This window comes from Nesoenas mayeri (assembly GCF_963082525.1).
Source record: "Nesoenas mayeri genome assembly, chromosome: 4".
Lineage (NCBI taxonomy): Eukaryota > Metazoa > Chordata > Aves > Columbiformes > Columbidae > Nesoenas > Nesoenas mayeri.
In genome coordinates, this window is record NC_137540.1 from 53049080 (window position 1) to 53069950 (window position 20871).

Below are 20871 nucleotides of genomic sequence, written 5' to 3' on the forward strand. Positions count from 1 at the left end.
AGGTGTTAATCCTCCCCCACATTCCTCAGAGACAGAGCCCGCCTTCCTAATGTCTTACTTTCCAGTTCAAGAGGAAGAGGTTAGAAATTACTGGGAAGCTGTGAAACTGTGCACCAGCTATAGCCCCTCTCTGCTCAAGAGCAGAGGATTCAGGAAACTGGTGGCAGTGGCCAGGGGAAAAAGGTTCTCAAGGAAGAAAAAGTAAAAAAGGAGCAGGCCATTTATCTCCTGTAGAACTGCGTGAGCAGCCCTATCCCCCCTATTGGGACCATATGCAATCAAGATGGCTGGAGCAAGCTCAGCAGTTTCAGAGCTGAAAGGCTCATGGGCTGGCAGAGGCTTTGCTGGTAGAACAAGTAATGGTTGTGCTTCCTTGGACCAGCTTCAGGGAATCTAGCCCTTCACTGCTTTTAATGTTCAGGCAATCTAGATCTTGCTGTTCTGTTCTCCAGACCTTTATTCCGTGACAAATATATGAAAGTTGTACCTTGCGACATCTTTCTGCCTCTATGTATGGTCACTTTGAAACTACCATTAAAGTAGACCCAGGAACATCCATGCTAGTTCATCCCGATCAGTTAATAAATATATCTGCCTGCTCTTGTGCATGAAGTGGAATATTAGAAAACTAAACTGTATTCCTGTGTTAACCCATAGCTGTTTATCTCATGTTTGCTTTCCCTACATGTCACTACAGCCTTGCTTTGGAGTCTTGGACTAGAATTTGTCCTGCAATGATTTCCAGAGGCTTTGTAATACATAAAGGAGTTGCTAAGGGTGCCAAATAGGACTAGTAAATGCTGGATTTCACAAGATAGATGAGATGGGCCGGAACAGGTTCCCATTCAAATGCCTCATTCGGTTGTATTCTTAGCATGCAGAAGAAGCTTTCCATTTGAAGAATGCGACAAACCTATCCACTGAGCTTATACAAGCCAGAGACAAAATGTAGACACCTCACTTTGCTGTCAGAAATCTGCAGGCCTGGTGTAGCTGTAAATTTAAATTGCATGCAATCTGGTGCTAGTGAATAGAAGATCTGCATTATGTAAGTCTTATCACAGTTTTTGACAGGTTTTTCTTAATATGTGAGCTTCCTTAAATATCCTAATATCAGACAGAAGAGCCATTTTTCAACAGCACAAGAGAATGAGATGGGAATTAGTATTATTTCCCAAATCAAGTGTATGGTGGGTATTAATTTTATTTCTAGAAAAATTTTGAAATTCAGTTGCAAGGCAGAATTACCTAAACAGAGAAAGTTAAACTTTACATTTTCCTACATTCTGAATCAAGCCAGTAAAGCTCAACTGGAATGAAAATTTTGGACTGGACCTAGTCTTCATTTCACCTCTTCTTTCTCTGGAGATGTGGTGTCTACTAAAAAATTGGTGCTTGTGGATATCTATGTTCTCTTAGGTTTTAAATTCTGATTGCATTTCCATGTCCTCCCTCTGGATCCAGGCAGGAGGGAAGGAAAGGGAAAGAAGAGAAGTAGTCAGGCAGAGGGAAGCAAGGGGTGTCAGTGCTTCCATGCTGCTCATCATAGCCAAAACAGGGATGAAAGAAATTCCTTCACATGATGCCCAGAAATGCTCAAGTGCCTTATACTTTATAGTTTATCAAAATCTGGCCAGTTCTTGAAAATAATTAAGCCTCGTTAAGTCAAAATTGACCATGAGCCAGCACTGTGCCCTTGTGGCCAAGAGGGCCAATGGCATCCTGGGGTGTATTAGAAGGGGGGTGGTTAGTAGGTCAAGAGAGGTTCTCCTTCCTCTCTACTCTGCCCTGGTGAGACCACACCTGGAATATTGTGTCCAGTTCTGGGCCTTTCAGTTCAAGAAGGACAGGGAACTGCTGCAGAGAGTCCAGCGTAGGGCAACAAAGATGATTAAGGGAGTGGAGCATCTCCCTTATGAGGAAAGGCTGAGGGAGCTGGGTCTCTTTAGTTTAGAGGAGACTGAGGGGTGACCTTATTAATGTTTATAAATATACAAAGGGTGAGTGTCACGAGGATGGAGCCAGGCTCTTCTCAGTGACAACCAATGATAGGACAAGGGGTAATGGGTTTAAGCTGCAACATAAGAGGTTCCACTTAAACTTGAGAAGAAACTTCTTCTCAGTGAGGGTAACAGAACACTGGAACAGGCTGCCCAGGGAGGTTGTGGAGTCTCCTACTCTGGAGACATTCAAAACCCACCTGGACATGTTCCTGTGTGACCTCATCTAGGTGTTCCTGCTCTGGCAGGGGGATTGGACTAGATGAACTTTCAAGGTCCCTTCCAATCCCTAACATTCTGTGATTCTATGATTCTATGAAAATTCAGGAGTATTCAGCCAGCATTACACTATGACAGAATTTTGCTATGTTGGATTACATAACAACCCTGTAAGCCAGGAAGGACGGTTATACTGCTATTAATGTGCAATTATCCCAGTATGTAGATGAGGAAATGAGAAATGGTAGCCTACCTGACTTTCTCTAGAGTGTGTGGAAGCGCTCGTTTAGCAAAGCTCCCACTGACTGTGTGTGACTGGCAGCGATACCTGCAGGCAGGGAAGGACTCTCACCTCTCTACGCATATTTAACGTGTTTACATGTTCTGTTTTCTACTATGATCTCACCTGCAAGATGTGGCTTTGCATGAGAGAATCCACATGGCCTTTGCGATGGGCTGTGAAGTACAACAGGGGCAATGCTGAAGTTCTGGGTTACTGCGCAGGTTCCCCCAGCACTCGACTCTTATCTCTTGGAGGGTGTCCCCTCCTCTGCCAGGACGTGTCCTCTGGTAGGTAGCAGTGGCTGAACTGCCACAGCTGACCGAGAGCTGCTGCCCAAACCAGAACCAAAACAACTGTTTCCAGGAAAAGCATCCTCTTCTGAGAAACCAGATTCCAAAATTCATGAATAATTATGTGTGAGACCCTCATACTGAGGCATATGCTATTTTTGGGGATACCAACATATTTTTCTGCCATTCAAGACAAAGCTTTCCATTTTATAGATTAGCTATTTTACTATATTTGTGGAGGAAAGGCACAGAATTTCTGGACCTGTTTCACCTGGCATTGATAGACTCCACACATGCTCTTTTGCACTTGGGCTACAAGGGAAGCTTTATTTACCTTCTCAGCTGTAGTATAGGATGTTGCAGGATTTGTTATAAGACCTTTGCCAATCCTGTGGATCCGCGGAATTCCTATCAGAGCTGACTTTGAATAGCTCGCTTGTCCACATTCACAATCTATCTTTCAACAACCAGCACAAAAGAAAAGAAGACAAGTAATGCTGCTGGTTAGAAGTTTCCTCTATTGTTCATCAAAAATAAGCACATCGTTAGCTGAAAGCCAGCTGAGAGTTCTGAGGAGAGTGGATACAGTCTGTAAAACTACAGCTTAAAAAAAAACCAAAAAACCAAAAAACAATGTAATTTTTACAAATCTCAAGTAATTTAACAGAGGTGCCATAGGTCTTGTAGATCTTATGCTTTTCTTTCACTGAAGTTTCCCCAAACCCTTTACAAATACTTACTCTAGATGGTGAATTTGACACTATTGTTTAGTACAATGATGTATTTGCAACACTGGAAAGTAATGTTTTCTACAATGGGGGATTTTTTTGCATAGCTGTGTTACCACTCTTTGATGTGGGTGAGGTGATCTATACCCAGTCAATGCTTTGGAATGCTTAAAAGAATGTTTAAAAAAAAGAAATAAAACTCCATCTTCTAGATTTCCTATATGTTAGGCTCCTCTGATTCCTTTGCAAAATGCCAAGAATCTAAACAAAAGCCTGTCTATCTATAAAGAGGGCTATCAGGCCAAAGGGGGTCTTACTGAGCTTTTATTCACCTGTTTGGTTTATCTGAAGCCTTTCATGAGAGCCCTTTTTCTGAATTCTGTTGCACATATATTTTATGGGAATGGCTGGCTGATTGTACTGAATATGTGTAGCATGTTATATGGAATGCTTGCAGAAAAATAAGAAAAAAAAAGATAGTTTTAAAGCCTTTTGTAAAGAAAATACTACGTTTTGTTTTGTTTCTTTTTTTCCCCTTGAGCTCTAGTCCTAGTTGGCAGGGATCCTTTGCATTTGTGTCAGTGTGTCCTGTGCTGTTCCTGAGGTGTTCAGGGAAAGCACAAAGGGTGAAGTTCCCTCTGTTCCACCCTTGCTCCCAGGGGTTAACATTTGGTGTGTCACCCAGATGAGTTATAGCACTATTATATGATATGACTCATTATGAGGAAGACAAGGTTTCGTTCGAAGGGCTTGAAGGTTTCGTTAGAGCCAGGAGCAGACAGGGTAAGTTGCTGTCCTGAGCACAGCCCATAGTTACATAGAGAACTTGGGAGCTTGGCTGTGACCCAGGAGGTTTAACCTGCCCTGAGATAAGGTGCTGGGTTCCTGGGGGTGGCAAGAGACCAGGATGTGGTAAAAAGCTCAATTGTCCCATCAGGCTGAAGGGGTGGGTGCTCTGCTTGCTCCAGCCAAGTGGGAAGAAACTGTTTGGGCTATGCCTGCCATTCCCCCTTCATTCGGGTGGGTTTGAGCCTGGGCCTCGCTTGCTGTGCCACTGGCAAGGGAACATTTAGAATTAGAGGATTCCCAGGCTTTATTTGCCTCCTAAATATATGTTTTTCACTTTCTTTGGATTTTACCAGTTTCTGTTTGTATTACTTTTTTGAAACTCAATACCTCTGTCTGTCAGAAGTTTTACATCCCAATAAAAGTGTGATTTGTGTCTGCTAGTAACTGTTTGGTGAGCAGTGTGGAAAAGAATATAGGCATTTTCACATAGCATTTTTCTGGTTTTTCCTGGTGGTGGTAATGGCCGGGAATTGCCTGGGGTTTCAAAACTCCAGGCTGGAACACATGGAAGAAAATCATAGCAGTAGTTTTTTTCCAGAATCCCTTCCTCTTTAGGCAATGCAAGTGAGGTCAGCTTCCAGACATGAGATTTGTATAAGCAGAGAACAACCAGCCCAAATGAGGAGTTTGTGCTGGAAACACCAAGTTCAGTTGGAAGGAGTTTGTGTCTGGACATTTTCAATTTCCCAGTATGAAGCCTCTGAGACTCTCAGCCTCAGACAGTACTGCTGGACCTTGGTGGCCTTCAGGACATCTGAAACTACTTAGGATTGGAGAATACACCTGCAGTCATGTTCAACTGCACTGGGGTTTCAGTGCTTGCAACAGTCACAACTACAAGTGGAGTGTAACTTACACCAGCGCTCATGGTCGAGTTTGGTGCATGTCTTTTGCAAGAACTCACAGTTAAATGTATGCCTAACTCTATTATTATTTTTTAAGTATTGTGTGGCATTATATAAATGAACAGCTTTACTCAGCAGTTTTCTGCAAATAATAGCCACTTTATTAAAAAAATTCCAGATCAGCTTACGGCTTAACGCCAGCCATTGACAGCCATCTTTAACAACAAATCTCTACTTCTTGGGGAATGGAAGTCATGCAAAATATTGAAAGATCAAGCCTGTGGCTGACACACTTTTTGAAGATCTTAAAAATTAACTACCTCAAATATCCTTGTGGAGTGACAGTTTAAACAGATTCTTGCTTGCATTAGGAAGATGTAATTAGTTGAATGGCAGAGCCTCTTACTGAGGTAGTTTCCAGCAGCTGAAGTATTTCTTTACCAGCATAGCTTATAACAATAGTACCTAAGGAAAATTGTCAATTGATAGTATATGGTCTAAGAGAGAGCAGATAATTATTTTGCCAGCCTACTTGCCAAGCCACTGGCTTTTTCTCACCCAGGCTGTCATTAATTTTGCTGTTCTTACAAGATAGCTAAGCTGGCAAGAGCTTTCAGCACTATCTGTGCCTGTGCATACTTAACAGAGAAAACAGAAGCATCAGAAAATCCTGAGCATCTGAAAAAAAAAGGCAAAGTGGTGCAGGTAGATTCACCAGCGTGCCTTGACTCTAAGTCAGTCTTTGTTCCAAACACTGGCAAGCAAAATGTAGGTATGTGGACATCATTTTCTCATGAAAGCAAATGCCTTGGCTGAAGCAAGGTGCAGGATGGCCATTTTGAGTAGTCCAAATATAGAAGGTCTTTTAATGCTTCTGCAATGACAAGGCTGTGCTAGCAGCAGGACCATGATCTGGCTGGGCCAGGGAGAACTGTGTCCCCTCTACGTGTCAGAGCTCAGGGTGGCTGGGATGGCTGTCCCTATGCAGAACAGTGCAAGGTGGCTGTGGTGACTGTCCCTGTGCAGAGAGATGTGAGGTGGCTGTCGTGCAGGCATCAGTTCGCTGGTGCAAGGAGCTCATCTGTCACTCAACTGCAATGACAGATGGAGAAAAGGATGAAGATCACTCTTCCTCCACCATCCTCCACCTCCCAGAGGAGTCTTTTGGCAAGTCTGGTTATTTCATATGGACATTAAAAAGCTTTGCTTTATCAGCTTCCCATCACTGCGGAAAGTTCTGAATACTTTTGTGTGTCAAAAAACAACCTTGCTTTAGACTTCAAATAATCAAAATTAAACAGAAATCATTACAGTTTTTTAAAAGAAATACCTTAAAACCTGTGTCCTGAAGATAAGTTAGGGACTTATTCATTTAAAAAATGGCTTCTCCAGTTAACAGGAATTTAGAAAGCTTGTGTGTTTATACAGGTACCTACAATCTCTCCACCTCTTCACTAAGCATTGATATAAATAAATGGAGAAGACATTCATTTATTCATACATGAAGACCACTTTCTTTGCTGTAGGTCACAACGTGAGCGGGGGCAGATTTTTCCAGCTTCACAAAACAAAGCCAGCCATCCACATTAGCTCAGTATCCTGGCTGCACTTTATGCTCCTTCTGTTTTCCAACAAAGGTTCATTCCTGGAAACATCTTGTTCTTGGAATAATCCTGGCAGTCAAAGAGACAAAACTGGCCATTTTTTGGCTGTATTTCTCTGATAGTCTTGCACTTAGCAGATTGCTAGTGCTGCTGTGTACCAGACCTTCCCCTGAGGGACATGTCAGTGAGTGTGTTGTTGGTAACTGCAGAGGTTTGAATCAATCATTTTCTTCCAAGATTTTCAGGAGGCAAAAATGTTGCTCTTCTCACAGTTTTTCCTCTTGAACTCTAAGGAAAATCAGAACTAAGATCACAAATGTAGCTTTTCTACGGTGAACAACAAAAAACTTTTAGTCATCCATGAAGGATTGTATATGGTGACAAAATACATGCTGTGACTTTCCTTCTGCATTTCTCATTTATAAGGTTTCTAGAGATCTAGAAACTGTCTAAAGATTCCCAAATTTATCTAAAGATAAATTTCTTATTTAGAAATAATTAAAGATTTTATTTAAAGAGCAAATAACCACTCTGAATATTTACTTATTCCCAAAATGTGCTTTTTCACATGGGATCACAGAACTAGTCTGGTCCTCTACAGCAGCAGCAAAGCAACCATTTTTCCTATTAAATTGTTGCATATTCTCTCTGCAAGGGTGTAATTTGTACAAAGTTTGCCAGCAAAGAACTTCACAGAGAGTGGAAGGACATGTCAGAGATGGAGTGTACCATGGGAGAATCACCCTTCTTCCTATGTAACAAATCCCCAGGAGTGATTCTGGTCATTAGGGATTTCATGGTCCCCTCCAGTCCCAGGCAGGGCCCAGGGCAACCTCCAGATCCTGGCTTTCCCACTCATCCCCAGCTGTGGCTGCCCTTAGTCCCCAGGCAGCCTGGTCTGGCAGATGGGGGTTTCTGAGCCTGCTAAAGAAGCTAAAAGAGAAACATTGCATGGTGGGATGATTCACAGACACAGGGTTCTAGTACATCATCACCTGTCTCAGGTGACACCGCTGTCTCCTATATTTAGTGTGGGATTTTATGCATTTTCTCCCCCTCCTCCAAATAGGGGATCAAAGAAATGGCCAGTACAAGACAAAATAAACCAGCTTTCTAATTACTTCTGGAAAGCCAGACTACTCCTCTGACATTGTAATGCTTTACCTCTGGCTGTGTCCAGGCATATCTCCTCTGTCCTTGTTTGCCTGCATCCTCTCTGGGTGTATTTTTGCCATTAACTAAAGATTGTCCCCCGGAGGAGCTGATGCAACAGCCAGTGCAGCATCCTTTGTGTGATCAGCAGCTCACCAGCCTCCTGTCTCCCCCCCATTTGCACTCTTGGTATCTGTCAGGGATGTTTATCTCAGGGAATCAACACAAATCTGTTTGCTGTCTAGTAGCTTTGAGTTTCCCAAGATTACTCCCAACTGTGGGAGTTGTCTCAAAACATCTCTGCTGTTGTGACTGCCTTAGCCAGCATCTCTTTGAAATGCAGGCTCCAGGTGATTGACTTCCAAGTAAGAGGAGCTGAATGGGTTTAGACAGATTAACATTCTAGCAGTAAGTGGCAGTCATTCCAAGGAGCTAAATCAAATTCTCAAGTGCTCATTAGCAACAGGAGAGGGGGAAAAAAAAAAGAAAGGGAAAAAAAAAAGAAAAAAACCCTAGTTTGTAGTTTGAGAACATAAAAAAGAATAAGTGCACAATGGAGGGATTTGGTGGAAGCTGTTTTCTTCATTGTTGTTTTTCATTGATGGCCATCTCTCTAAAACACCAAGTCATGAGGTGCTGCTACCTGACATTTGTTTATAACATGAAGTACGAAGGTGCAGTTGGCCCAGGTTCACTTCAAGTTCAGAATCAGCCTGGTAAAGTTAGTCTGGCAAAACATGCGTTAACAATTCCACACTTGAGCAGCAGGGTAACATCTGCTGCAGCTGCCGTTTGCTGTCCAGTCCTGCTGCCCTGCACCCCTGAAAAACAAACCACGGCTCCACTGTGATGATTTCATTCAGGTCATCCAGGGCACTTGTAATATTTTGTCTGTTTGGAGTGTCCTAATAGGACATCATTGCACAAATCTCTGTGGGAGGGAAGTAAAGAGGATGTTCATCACTTAGCAATCGGGACAAGAAATTCCGCTCTCTCTCAGGGCATGCAAGGACAGTGGCTTCAACACAGGTTCAGAAATGTGTAGTCTGTGTTTCTCAAGGACAACAGACATTTCTGAACAGCGTGGTGAGGAGGATGGCACAAGTTGGCCGTGCCACAGCCACCCCCCACACAGTCACCCTGTGTCCCCCTCCTCCGGCAGCATGGTCCCCCTTGCCCTGCAGCACTCCCCTCCCTGGGCACCCACCACTCCTTCTCTTCCCCACACGTCCTCATTGCTCACTTCAGGCTTGGGAGCAATGGTGAAACGTGGGCCTGAGTCTTGCTGGGGCGTGGAGTAGTTTACATTAATTAAAAATATTTACAGTTTTTTCTTAAGTTTGTTTTCCTAGAATTCTACAAATCATGCAAACAGATTTTTGCAGTTTAGGCAACTGTACTGCAAAAACTTCACCTGTTCTCACTAAAAACATAATCGAAAGGGATAAATAGGAAAGATTTGAAGTTATTAACAATTAGTTCTGTAAAAGTAAAAGCAGCTCTATCTGGGTAAGATTTTCTATGCAGAGTGAAGTCCCCGGTTACTTCTTACATTTCAAAACCAGCAGAGGCAAATCCTGCCCCAGGTGCCCTTTGCTGCTTGATTTACTCAGAGAAATATTTTTGCTGCTGTTTCATGCAGTGCTAATGAGTTTAAAACCCAGTCAGTTCACAGCAGCTGGGCAGTGGCGAGAGCATAGCTCTGAGCCGTACCCAGCTATGGACTTGCCTGGAGGAGAGAAGGGAAACCTGAAAGCACCTTGCAGACTTGAATACTTGAAGGAAAACTGTCTAAGGGTGTGGTTTAAATCTGGCACTCACAACTGGCTTTCTGCACATGGATGCTCCTGCTTCATCCTCTGTGCTCTCTGCCTGCTCTGAGCGGTGGGGTTTTGCTTAAGTGAAGCTCACCCTGGGCACAGAAGGAGCATCCCTGATGGGAAGTGCCTGAGTGCTCTGGTAACAGAGTCAGCATGAAGCCTGGAGATAGGTAAATACATTCCCTCGACCAGCACCCACGTTTTCCAATGGCTTTTAGAAAGCTGCTTCAGTGAAAAGGAAAAAAAAAAAAAAAGGCGGAGAGCACGACTTCAGGAAATGCTTTTGCTGACGTGGTGCAGAGAAAATATTTTTCTTATCCAAAACTACAGAAGCAGCTGAATAAGCCACTTCACCTTCCTTCCTTTCCTCTCCCCCCTCCCTAAGACTTCTGCCTTTGCAAAGGATATTCCTTCAGACCTTTGACATCCCATCTTGCATATGGTCAGGTCTTGGAACTATTCAAAATGGTGGACACCTCTTGGTTTGGGTCCTACCTTGCACTGATGGACATGGCAAAGCTTTCGACTTTGGTTACAGGTTTTTGCAGTGCCACAGAAACAGAAGCTGAAATTATAGTAAGTGAATTTTCTTTCTGGGATTCTGAATCTCTCCATTATAGTCTTGATAGTTTACAAGCAGTAAATTTCTGGATCTAAGCCCATTATGCTTGAAAGTGCTGCATACTGCAAAAATTCTTGCAGGAATTTGAGTGATTTCTGCCAGGAAGTGTCATGCATTGCTCCCATGATCACTATTATAAAGTATGATCCTAATTAAAAACAACAACAACAAAAAAAAAGGATAGACAAAAAGTACCTTTGTGTTCAGAATCCTGGTTTTTTGCTAGCATAAATCATTTTTTCCTTCCCCTCTCCTTTGAATTTCTTTGTTCCCCTAAGCCAACACAGGTAAAGAACAGGGAGTTGGATACTTTTCCTATGATACTATACATCAGCAGAAGCTTCATAAATCCTAATTGCATTCACCTGTACAGCCCCCACTGCAAGTACTGTGGACACAACATGGTGTCCAGCATCATTATTAACAGTGGTGATTAATGGAATATTTGTCAGAAACGGTGTGGGAACAACTGATCATCCCTCCAGGCAGGGGGACACGCCAGATGACCTCACCAAGTCTCTTCCAGCACCATTTGTCTGATTTTCAAATAGTCAGATGTCTGTGGGGCTGTAACTGTCAGCTAGGAAACAAAGCATCCTTCTGTCCACAAGCAGAACTCATTGATAGGTGTGCAAAATTCTCCTGCCATGCAAAATTTTCAGGAATATTTGATGGTTTTGTTCCAATTATTACCACACTTTACTTGTACTATGGTGCTGCCTGCTAATGGTAAGCTTCCTGTTCAAAGTTACGCTTTTTGTGATATCTGTAACGTAACAGCCTGGATTGCAATAGGTGTCCTGCTGCCCAGGTAGTTTGGAGAATTCAACCCAATGATGTATCATACAACTACTTCATGTTACAGAAGAATGAATTAAAACAACATATCTCAGAGATCTAGCTTTTTGCAAAGCCATTTTCAACATCACTCTTCTATCTACAAGAAAACTAAGTACAAAAGCACACTTTAAGGAAAGTTTCATTTTTTTAATAAAGATCTTAATTTCTAAAGTGGAGAAATATTTCACCTGCTGAATCTTTGCTTGATGAAGGTGTGAACAAGGAGGGTAATGACGTGAAGCTGGTGCCACTGCAATAGACCATGTGCATGATCAAATGTGTTCCCAGGTGGTGGTTGTTCCCCGATGGCTGGGCAATGCCTTCCCTGCTGCCACCAGCAGCTCAGGGACAGGTTATGCTGAGTTAGGTGACTTGACCTGAGCTACCTTTGGGAATGCTGACACAATTGTCTCTGTTGGCTCAACTTCAGCTTGTACTGAAGCAGTGGTAACAGATGGGAGGGAAAAGGTACTTTTCCGAGCCCTCTAGGTTTTTGTATGGTGTCTGCCTACAGCCTTTCACAGGTACTCACAGCCTAGTTCTAGTTTTCTCCACTTGCTCATGCACGTGATCTGTTACTCATTTCACTGGGTAAACCCTGCGACTTTTGCTACCTGCAAATTAAACTGGTGAATTTTGAAATAAACTGGGGCTGGATGACTATGTCTGGGAAAAAGAGAAAAAAGTAAAAAGTGAAATGTAGTAAAGATTACAGAAGACAAAAGAGTTAGGAGAAATGAGAGTACTACTGAGGAGGAAAGAAAAAAAAAAACCACAAAACACCAAAAAGCACACTGGCCATTGCAGTAGAAAGTGCTGCTAAAACACAGTTGTGTTAGCATTGGCTGGAGGGGAGGTGGCTGTGACTCAGTGCACCATGTTCCTCTTCATTTCTCCTGCTTAAAACAATTCTGTCTATAATGCCAGTAGAGATGTTGGCTTTGTCAAGGTTATTATTAACAAACCACTAATTACTAAGCTAATAGTATTTAAAAAATACAATTAAGGCCCTATAAAATTCATATAAACTCTTTGCTTTTGTAGGAGCAGTCTGGCAGGGATGGTGGAGTCGATTAGATGGCGCTGAAGGTAATTCCCGGCTGGCTTCCAGGCACTGTAAGTCATCAGGTCTGTGGCAACTTGTACTTCTCAGCAGAGGTGGCGGGGGATCTGAAAAACTGCTTATTGCAAGATAATAAAAGCTAGTTTGAATTTGTATTTAATTTCCTAGGTGAAGGAATGTTCAACTATTGATTACTTTGATTAGCACTAGGTCTGCAGTAATTAAACTGAAGCAACTACTTTTCTGATCTAGGTTTCTTTCAGGTTAATTTAATTAACAAAGAGAAATGCCAATCTAGTGAATGAACAGAGGAGTATGTTTTACTGTTCATCTTGCTGTAATGAATATAAAGGGGCTGCTAAGGGTAGGGGTCCTTTTCAAATATTGGAGTAGACATACTGCGCTGTTCTTTTATAATTATCACCAGCATTGTCTCACATGCTGAGTTGTAATTAATTGTTATAGAAATGATCAAAACTGGACTTCAGTGCTCTTCAGAGTATTACTGCCAGAGCCGGTCACTATCTCTAGGTTTCAAGCTGGCAAGCAGTGTGTTTTTAACTTTGCTGTCCCTGTTTGGGACAGCACACTTATTCTGTGTAAATCCAGATTTCATAATGGCTTGTGGTGCAATCTACTCTTCAACGTGATGTGTATTCCTTTTGCGGTTCTTGGCCTTAAAAAAAAAAAAAAAAAAAAAAGAGAACAGAATAAATATTGTGATCTTGAAAATTTCCCTGTCACATAGCCTTCTGTCCCTGTTTACCAACAAGATGTGTGGATGTTTTGTAATGTTTAATTGCTCCTTCCATCCCCGTTGCTGATGCTTGGCTCTCCTAGTAGTCTGGGCCCTCTTCTTCCCCTTGTGTGTCACCTGTTGTTGATCTCTGTGTCCTCTTTGGAAGGTGAGAGACATGCAGCTGGACGCTGGCACTTGCCCAGCCGTGGCCTTAGGGATTTCCTCACCAGTGGGGGTAGGCAGCAGCTACCCAAAGCCTGGGAGGAGGACACGATTACTGTTTGATCAATGCTGCTGAAAGACACAATCTTAATTGTCTTTTTGCCATATTGTGGCCTCGTGGGAATATTTTAAGGAATTACTTTGAAAATTAGTTAGATCTCGTGGAAGTTGGTTTGTGGCATCTGCCACCCATTACGGAAAGTAGTTGTCAGATGCTTTCAAGCTCCTCTATCAGTGTGGGTATTAGAAACAAGAAGAGTTTTCGAATTTGAGTATCAACACAGAGCTTTCCTGAAAGCCAAGGCAAATGCAGAGATAACTGTAATTTCCTACTGAAATTTATTTTTGAGCATACATCCTTCTAGGCTTAGAAGGTCAAGAGCATTACTCTTTGGTGGGTGGGTATATTGGAGACTACTGAGGGCTCAGAAGCTGTGAACAAATGCACAGAACAAGAAGCTGGGCAGTGCACAGCAGTGCAGGTAGAAAGTTCTACCAAAAGCCTGTGGAGAGGCTTTCTGTTTTAGTGTCATCTGTTGCTGCAAATAAACTATTTTATCATTATTTGATTTCTCCCGAAATTTCTCTCCAAGAAATCACACAAATATTTTTGCAAGTAGTCTGACTTGAAATAAATGTTCCTGGTTTTGCTGCAAATTGTTAATTAAAAAAAAGACTTTTAATTTTACCCTGCTATCTAGGTCAAAAAGAAAGTCAGTGTTTATTAACATGTGGGACACAGATCTCACATATCTGGGTGACCTTCCTTTTTGATGAGTTCCTTTTTCTGTGCTGTAGTCCCACAGCCCATGTCCTGTGTCCTGCTGGAGCACTTCTGTCTGTTGGAGAGTGGAGGGCGTTCAGCTCTCACCATTATTTTCAAGTCGCTGAGTCATTTGAGTACATTTTTTTCTGCTAACCACCCAAGACTATTATGGGATACATGTGAACACCCCCTCCCTCCCACAGGCACAAGCGTTCCTAGTTCCCCTGACCTCTACACAAGCTCATACCCAGCCAAACACGCAAGTGTCTACATGCGCTGTGGTGATATCTGATGTTGTCTCAGGGGCCTCTCAGACCTTGCTGCTTCTGTGTGCTGAGAGACAGAAATTGTGAATGCAGGCAACCTCTTTGTTTTCTTTTCCCCTTTTACAAGGATTAATAACTAGATAAGTTCTACTTGGCTTGGGGTTTTGTTCTGTTCTTAGCGCTTGCTTTGGTACAAAATGATGATTTCCTGCTGAACTGCTTCTGCTGCACTTTGCCTGTTTCACTTCCCTTCCAAGAGATGTGACTTCAGAGTAAATACCAGACCAGCCCTCAGTGCATCTCCCAGCCAAGGTTAAATCTGACCACACAGCCTTGTGATTTTACCCAACTCCTGATTTCACCAGAGAAAGCTTCCAGTTTTGAGCTAGAGAAATGTATGTTTGCTATGAAGAAAGCAACCAACTTTTCTCCTGTGAATTCTCAGCCATCCACAAGGCAGAAGATCTCTCCAAGATCCCGTGTGCAAACTATCCACTCTTCTGAGCTGAGAAATTAAGAGAGAACAGCAATGCCACATTCAGAAGTTTTTACCCTAGCATTTTCAGGTCCTCATTTTATTAGGAGGACTGGAAAACTGCTTCACATATGTGAAAGAGCTCAGCATAACAACAGAAAGGACATTACTATTATTTCTGTGCTGGAGGAGGTGCTGTCCATGGCTATTTGAAAATAAAGCTCTCTTCCCTCCAGCAGATTAATAAAAGCGAGAGAAGAGCAGCAGCTTGCTGCAGCACCGTGTGAGTTGTGGGCTTAGGTTGGAGGAGCAGCGAAGTTTATCTAGGGACATGTTTACATGCAGCGGAGGTGCATCGTGCAGACACCCCCAAACTAAAGCTCCGCAATGCACCTCTCTGGCTCCAGGAGCCCTCACAGAGTATTTGCTGTCCGAACACAGCAGGAGCACACAGCATACCAACTGTACCCGCTCTCCTGAGTAAAGGGCTTACATCAAAGATAAAAAAGAGCCGCTGCTATCAAAGACAGGTGTTGCTGTGATATCTCCATGCTGGGGCTTGCTGGGAGGCCGAGCCCCTGGCAGCTCACAGGCCCTGGGCGGAGAGGAACAGCCCACAGACCCACTGTGGCTGAGGGCTCCTGCGCTCAGCAAATGCAAACCTCAAAATCAGAAGACTGCTTCGTACCCAGCTCCCACAGGTGTAACAGATTACACAGCAAGCACAGCAGTGGAAAGCTGGGACTTAGAGGTTGAGGAGAGTTATTGTAAAGGGCAAAAAAAGGACAGCAAGCTGCGGTGCAGCCAGGCAGGTTGCACAGCTTCTGACAGTGCCAGGTGAGGACACACCTCCCACGGGGCATGTCATCTCCATCCCAAAATGTAACTCCAAGATCCTCTCACTGTTGTCACAACAGAGCTCTGTCTTAATGAGGCACTCAAGGAAAACGCACCGGTGGCTTTACCTGCTTCTTTTAGTGTGCGAATTGTATCTGGTGTGAGGGCAGCATGAAAGAACACCTGAGGTTACTTGCAGAAAAGCAAATATTAGTGTGACCTGGGCTGGCACTGCTGGAGTCATGGCAAGGCAGAGGCAAAGTGCCGACATGGAGAAAAGGATGAGAAGGGCTGAGATATGCAGGATTTAAATGAAAGCCTGGACCTGAAAATATATAGATGGGAGATGAGACTATTGAGAGGGGTAGTATGGTCAAACCACCCACCAAGTAAGAAAGTAAGACATACAGACTGGGAAGGGAGTGAAGCCAGAGACACAGGTTGCAGTCAGCCTGCAGGAAGTATCAGAGAGAAAACAGCACAGGTGAGGAAATATGAGAGGACAAGAGCATGGGAGAAATCATGTCAGCTGCTACAATTTCTTAATAATTCAAATTATAATCCTTCTAATTTGAGTAATCAAGAATAACTTGAGCTATTCCATTAAACATAATGTGATGTTTTCACAACCACACGAGGAAAAGAGACAAGATTTTTCCCCTACCCATAAAATATTTCTGAGCAAATTCTTCTGTGCAAGTCTGTGATGCCTTTCATGAAGTCATGTGTCTGGGTTTGATCTTTGAAAGGAAATTCTTTCTCTTACATTGCACTCTTTTGGTCTTAGAGGAAAATTATCTCAAACCAAGCCAGTTTTGTTAGTAAAAGGTATTGTGTTCAAGCCAAAGGATATCTGTGCACATCCCAAGTGACAGGAGTCAGTTTAATAATTCTGGAATGGTACCAGTAGCAAAAAATCTGTAAATATGTTCTGAGGAGAAGCTGAGTGTTTACAATATGGGGAACTTTGTTGGTAAGAGGCATTTAAACCTATAGACAGAGCCAGCTCTGGTACTTTCAGCTGTGCTGACAAAGGGATATTTTTTCTGCCTGATGCTCCACTGGCCTCACCCAGCTCCCAGGAGAGTGGTTGGGACAGAAGACGGGGTCATCCTTGGAGACCGAAGATCTGCAATGGTTTCACTACGCTCTCTCTTTCCTTCTGTTACTCTCCCTATTAGCTGCCCTTGTCCATCTCATCCCCTCTTCCAAAGAAAAGGGGTCCCAGATTTGCTCTCTATAAGACGTTTCTGGAGGAGAAGGTGCAAGGTCACCAACAGAGAATACTGAGATCTTTTATGTAGGGAATGACAGTATTTCACAGACCACTGTCAGAAATGTTCACTCTCCAAGCTTCAGCCTTAACTGGGAAAAAATCGAACACTGTAAGGTGACTGACTTAATTTGTTTAGTGAATTATATCCAAATATTTAACCCGTATTAGGAAACATTCTATGTTAGAAAGCTTAAACAGAGATATAGAGTTGAAATAGAGACTTTTAAACTTTTTACAGAAGTAACAAATACTCTAATTCTCCAATTAGTTTTCTGATATTTAGAAATATTTCATCCCTGGGTAACACGCTTCCTCACCTGTGTTTTTCATAGTTTCCCGGTTAGTAAAAAAACAAAACAAAACAAAAGGTTTTTTGGTCTTCATAATCTCCTGAATGAAATGCAGTTGCCAAACTTTCAACATGCAGTTTCTTGCTGCAGCAAAGTCAGCTCTTGGCAGTAGTGATAAACTGTAGAATAGGTATTACACAACTGACACCACAATATTCAGAAGGAAGTGTTACAAACTGGGAGAACACCCTTCCCCCCTCCCTAAAAACCAAACCAGCCCCCCAACATTGAATGTTCATAGACATTTTTAATTGCAATTTTAAGATCAGTTTTGGAGGATGCCTTCCTTGATCAAATACTGTTGCCTTTAAAGATTAGTGTTCACAGTCTAATCATGGTGCACTTAGCTTAATTTGCTTTGCTATGGACTCATTAAAATCTTTTCTTCTGGTCAGAAACCCTACCATGGCTTGGCAGAGGAACAGGAAATCTCTGCTCTGTGCTTCAGGGTTGTGACTGCTCTTTCATTTTAACCCATAGACTGAAGGGTGCTGCAGCAGTTTATGGCTGGGTCTCTCTTTCCTTCCTATGTAAAGAGCTCACAACTCCTTAAAACACTTTGTCAGGCGAACAATTGGGACTTACAGAGGGAGAAAAATTATTCTGATGTCAAAATGTCTCAAACTGCCATTAGATGAATTAGATCTAATGTTCAATTTTAGATGACCTGAACCCTCAATGGCAACAATCCCTACGACTGATCACAAATTTTCTAGGATGCTTTCATCCCACCTCAGCATGTGATAGACCCAGCATTTGCTGATCAAGAAGAAACTTTCCTGAATTATAATACTGTCATCTGAATGGTTGCTGTACACTAAGAGAGGAAAGTGCCCTTCAGAAACAACCTAGCAATGTCTGCCTGTTATTTGAACTGGAGTCCGTGAATCAGAGTACAGTATGAAATACTCTATTTAGTGCCACAAGCAATAAATGGTGGAGGTTTTGCACTACTGTTTTGCTGACAGCTGTGCAGTGTAGAAATTGTTGTCTTCACCAAAGTTTGGAAATCCATTAAAAAGCTGTGAGCAGATGTGTCATGGTCACCCCTACACCTGAAGAGGGGTGCAGACAGGTGTGATACCTCACAGTCTTACCTGGGCCCATGGAAAGTGTTTTGTCACACACAGTGAACAGTAATGGATATTTTAATTGCTGGGTGAGCTATTGCATGGCATTAGCTCTAACTAGACTTCCCACGTGCTGTAACACTCTTCACCTGAAGCTGAACTGCCCTAAGAAAAATGTCAAACTCTTTCCTATCTTGGGCATCTTCAAAGCAAAGCTCTTTGAATTCCTCACCAGAAAAGAAGGCGTGAACTGGTTTTCAGAGAGGATGCCAAATCCAGTCTGACCAGCATTGACAAGGATGTTTCATGGTAGGATAACTGGTATGGTTGTCAGCATAAGAGGAATTTTGTGTTTCTCAGAGCTATGTCAGTCAGAGGTGAGACCCACAACCGCATACGAAGATACTATTCATTGTATTACAAAGACTCTCATTTAGAAAAAGTAAGCTTTACACGTTGGCAAAGAAGTACTTCTGCTGGTAATGCATATTTTGCTCCTCTAAGCCAAGCAAACCAAGCATAAACTACATGAGATAGATTTGCTGGGGACTTCATTAGCAACCTTATCAGATGAAGACACTATGGAAAGGCCTTGCTTTAAAACAAATGGGACACATTTTTAAGGGAGATAATGCTAGAATACTATAAGAGATTTTTGTACCACTAAGACCCTCATAATTTCCTTTTCTGGATTATTCTTTCTTAATGAATTTAACTACATAAAATATTTTCCGCTAATGCTGAATTCTCCTTTTAATTCAAGTATTTGATGACAATTTTCCACATGATTATTTGCTCGTTAACACCAGTAAGTTCTAAAAGATATTTTTTTATACTTAATGCATTTCCTGAAACTGGAATCACATCCTTTTATCAACTTTTGAATTAAGATATTTTGGAGAGAACACATTGCTAACTTGAACTTTGCAATCTTTGGCTGTGTGGCTTTACGTGTTATCCCAATAGTAGTTTAATTCATTGGTTTCTGTCTGAAGCAAAACTATCTAAGGGAGTCAAAGTGGATTTGCTTAGTTAGAACCTGTGGGATTTTCCTCTACTGGAAAATGAATACAATTAGAGAATACATGTTTAGAAGGACAAACTGCTTTCAAAAAGCATAGGTAATGTAACAGTAACAAAGCAGCGTGGTGTGTACTCAGCTCTGAATATTTATTCCAAAAATTAAGAAAGAATAATTCTTAATTAAGTATTCCTAAGAAGTAATTAACAATAAAAAGAATTATTTTAAAAATTGGGAAGAATTGTGAAGAATAAATTTCTGTTACTAGCTTTAACCTCCGATATTATTTATTCTTTAAAGATTTAACTTGCAGGACTGCTAATCTACTGTTTGTTGGCAGCTTGCTTTGTCCAGCTGTCGTAGATGAAGATCCTCTGTCTAGTCATCAGTTACAGATGTTAATTGGGAGGAGGCGGGGGGAGGAGCTAATCCATTGCAGAAACGTCCTGCACGGGGAAACAAACAAATTAATAAGATCTTTAGATCACTACTGGTGGTAAATGTTGTTCTCTTACGTATTTACATACCCATGATGAAACATTGCCTTTTTCAAGTTTTCCAAACAAAAAAAGAACTGCATTTGAACAAAAGTGACTGAAGGGAAAACCTGAAAACTTTTTTAAATTTTTTCCTCGTTTTGTTTTGTTTTTGTTTATTCTATTGGGTGTTGTTTGTTTGCTTGCTTGTTCGGGTTTTTGTTTGTTTGTTTTTTCTCCTTTTCTGTTGCTTGACAATACAAGCAGGAATTACTGCTTAAAAAAAAAAAAATCTTCTGGTGTGTGCTTCCTGTTCCAGTTTGTTTAGTCACAAGTCTGAGTTAGATCTGTCTGTTGGTTGGTTTCGTTTACTATAAACAGGTCTTGTGCTTTATTTCAATACATCAAAGCCCATAGCCAGGCACAGACAGGTAATGTGAAAGGGGGTGAGAAAGTTTACAATCTTGCTCCATTGTTTCTTTAAGCTTTAGAAACAACGGTGAGAGGGATCACCCAGAGGTTAAAAGAAGGCTTGGCGCTTTTTTTTTTTTTTTTTTTTTAAATAAACTGGTTTCTCTTTTGTTCCTTTTCTAGAAACCGCATGTAACTTTAGGTCAGAAAAGGGTAAAATGTGGCACTTCTTTAACCAGCGTTACCGCTACCTTGGGGTAACTGGATCGGGCAGAGGTGTAGGTTCCTCTCCCTGCTGTGCTAACGCCGGCGATGCTATCCTTCAGGTGAGTACCACCGCTTTATTTTCTTTTCAAATCTCAATCCAGCTGAAGGATGCTGATGGCTGAGGAGGGTATTTTCTCCTGACTGACATTGCCAAAAAAAAAAAAAATCACTGTTTTAGCCTTTTAGAGATAAAAGGAAATCACTCCCACAGCATTTTTAGTAAAGCTGCTCTAAAAGTTTGGTTCCTTCCAGCCTTTGCATCTCTCCAGGTTTCCCTCTCCCTTTTCTTTTCTTTTTTTTTTTTTCTTTTTATCTGCCCTCTTAAAACAACAGGAATGCTGCGCTGGCCCTCAGCCAGCCAAGGCTCAGCGAGCAGGGTA